Genomic DNA, 2,981 nt, shown 5'->3' with positions numbered 1-2,981 from the left:
GAAGGCAGATCCTGAGGCTCATCATAACCATATAACTGAGTGGGTTGCATATGGTTAGATAATGGTCATAAGCCATGACTGCAAGGGGGAAGCACTCTATGCAAGCCAAAGCACTGAGGGAAAATAACTGTGTGATGCAGTCCCTGAAGGACATTGTCCTGTCCTCTGCCAGGAATGCAGCCAGCAATCTGGGGGCCTTTACTGAGGTGTAGAACATACAGAACATATTCACAATTGTGTAGAAAATGTGAAAAACTAAAATCATTTTTCTCTTTTTTGCAACTGAAACTTGAAAAATATCTGGATATAGGACTTCCAGTTTTTATTTTTTTCTGGAAAAAAAGATAATTTCCCAGCCAGCTCTACTAATAAGTTGTGATTGAATTAGGTCATAATGTTGGAGGCCCTAGAAGATGAATCCATAGTATGGCTTCCATTTTCTGGCTATCCAAATCCCATTAATTTTAATGGGAATTGAGCATCCACCCTCCTTAGCTGGCTTGCAAGCACTTTGCCTAAATTTTCAGTCTCAGTTGGATGTATTTTTGCATTTATCAGGAAGGTAAATAAATGACTTTCATGCCTTGTCTTCCCTGATGAATCCATAGTATGGCTTCCATTTTCTGGCTATCCAAATCCCATTAATTTTAATGGGAATTGAGCATCCACCCTCCTTAGCTGGCTCGCAAGCACTTTGCCTAAATTTTCAGACTTTCATGCCTTGTCTTCCCTGATGCGGGTGCCTTCATTCACTCCCTCTGCCATTGAAATACGCCAAGCCATTGGACTAAGGAAATCAGACCGCAATGACAGAGTTCATCTTCATGGGATTCTTCCGGTTGGTGGAGCTGCAGGCGCTGCTCTTTGCAATGGTTTTGTCCATGTACGCGGTGTCCCTGATAGGGAATGTTCTCCTCATGACCGTCATAAAAGCCAACCCGTCCCTCCACACGCTGATGTATGTTTTCCTCACCAACTTGTCCCTGCTGGAGATCTGCTACACAATGTCCATTGTGCCTAAGATGCTGGTGAGCCTGGTGTCAGAGAACAGAAGGATTTCACTATGGGGTTGTGCCACACAGATGTATTTCTTCATCCTCTTTGCCATCACTGAGTGCTGCCTTCTGGCTGCCATGGCCTATGACCACTACATGGCCATCTGCAACCCGCTGTTCTACACCCTCGTCATGAGAAAGAGGGCCTGCGCCCAGCTGGCCGTAGCCTCCTGGATGGTGGGGATGGAATCATATAATCATACAATATCAGGATTGGAAGGAACCTCAGGAGGTCATCTAGTCCAACCCCCTGCTCAAAGCACGACCAATCCTCAGTTAGTTTTTTGCCCCAAATCGCCCCCTCAAGGATTAAACTCATAACCCTGGGTTTAGCAGGCCAATGCACAAACCACTGAGCTACCCCTTCCTCAGATGCTGGTGGGCTTGAGCCAGACCAGCTATGTCTTCAGTCTGACGTACTGTGGGCCCAACAGGATCAACCACTTCTTCTGAGACATCCCATCCCTCCTGAAGCTGGCCTGCGGGGACACCTCCATGAACGTGTTGGCAGTGTACCTGGTGGCTCTTTTTTTCATAACCTAACCCTTCATACTCATCCTGGCCTCCTACATCTTCATCATTGCCTCCATCCTGAGGATGCCATCAGATGAGGGGGAAGTGCAAGGCCTTCTCCACCTACTCCTCCCACCTAATCATGTTCTTGCTCTTCTATGGTTCCAACATCATCACCTACCTCAGGCCCAAGTCCAGCTACTCAATGGAGAGCGACAAGCTCCTGTCCCTCTTCTACATGGTGTTGACGTCCATGCTGAACCCTATTGTCTACAGCCTGAGGAACAAGGAGGTCAAGGAGGCCCTGTGGAGGATGTTCGGTGGCATGACGTGCCCTCGGTGAATGTAGGGTGAGGTTTCCCAAGGTCACAAATGACTTCCAGTAGGGCCTGGGGGGATGTAAGTGTGTCCAGAGGTGGGTTTATTTTCCAAAACCAGCACAACCCACATTGCCAGTCAGAACAGACTGTCCTGCCTGGCCTATCCTGCGGCCCCTACACACACAACAGGTCACTCCAGCCAGGGTTCCCAGATGGTAGATGTGGAGAGTCTCCTTCTAGGTCCTTTCTCTTGGGTCTCTCTCCCTAACGGAGCAGGCCTCTTGCCTATGAAGCAATCAACCTGCAGGCTGTTGCCTGATCCCCGGCCCGAGATCCATCCTCTGGGAGGATGATCATTAGTCAGAGGTAGAGCTAAGCCCACCTCCCTTCAACAGCCAGGGCCCCTTGTGACAGGCACCCAACCACCCTCTGTACTTTGGAAATCTGCCCCATAAATATTTGAATGTCAACAAAATTCCAAACATGCTGCAGAGTCTCTTCCATCAGGCGTGATGAGAGCCATGGGCAACCATGAGTTGTCATCCAATCTTGATTTTAAAATTGTCAGTGATGGAGAATCCACCACAACCCTTGGTAAATTGTTCCAATGGTTAATTACTCTCGCTGTTAAAAAATGTGCCACATTTCCTGTCTGAATTTGTCTAGCTTCAACTTCCAGCCTTTGGATCATGTTAGACCTTTCTCTGCTAGATTCAAAAGCCCAGTATCAATTTTTAGTCCCCCATGTAGGTACTTGTAGATGGCAATCTAGTCATACCTTAACGCTCTCTTTGTTAAGCTAACCAGATTGTGCTCCTGGAGTCTATCACTAGAAGTCATGTTTTCCATTCCTTTAATCATTCTGTGGCTCTTCTTTGAGCCCTCTCCAATTTACTAACAACCTCCTTGAATTGTGGGCACCAGAACTGGCACCGTATTCCAGCAGCGGTCGCATCAATGACAAATACAGATGGAAAATAACTTCTCTGCTCCTATTTAAATTTCCCTTATTTATGCATCCCAGGATCACATTAGCCTTTTTGGCCACAGCATCACACTGGGAGCACATGTTCCGCTGAGCTGAATTATATGT

General features: G+C 47.2%; 1 pseudogene; it reads left to right on the top strand.

Moving 5' to 3' along the window:
- Window positions 1–806: 806 nt before the first annotated feature.
- Window positions 807–2,732, top strand: LOC117886113 (annotated as a pseudogene).
- The last annotated feature ends 249 nt before the right edge of the window (window positions 2,733–2,981 follow it).

Source organism: Trachemys scripta, chromosome 12, assembly GCF_013100865.1.
Source record: "Trachemys scripta elegans isolate TJP31775 chromosome 12, CAS_Tse_1.0, whole genome shotgun sequence".
Lineage (NCBI taxonomy): Eukaryota > Metazoa > Chordata > Testudines > Emydidae > Trachemys > Trachemys scripta.
Note: the sequence above shows the minus strand (reverse complement) of the source record. Positions and strands in the feature narration are given on the sequence as shown.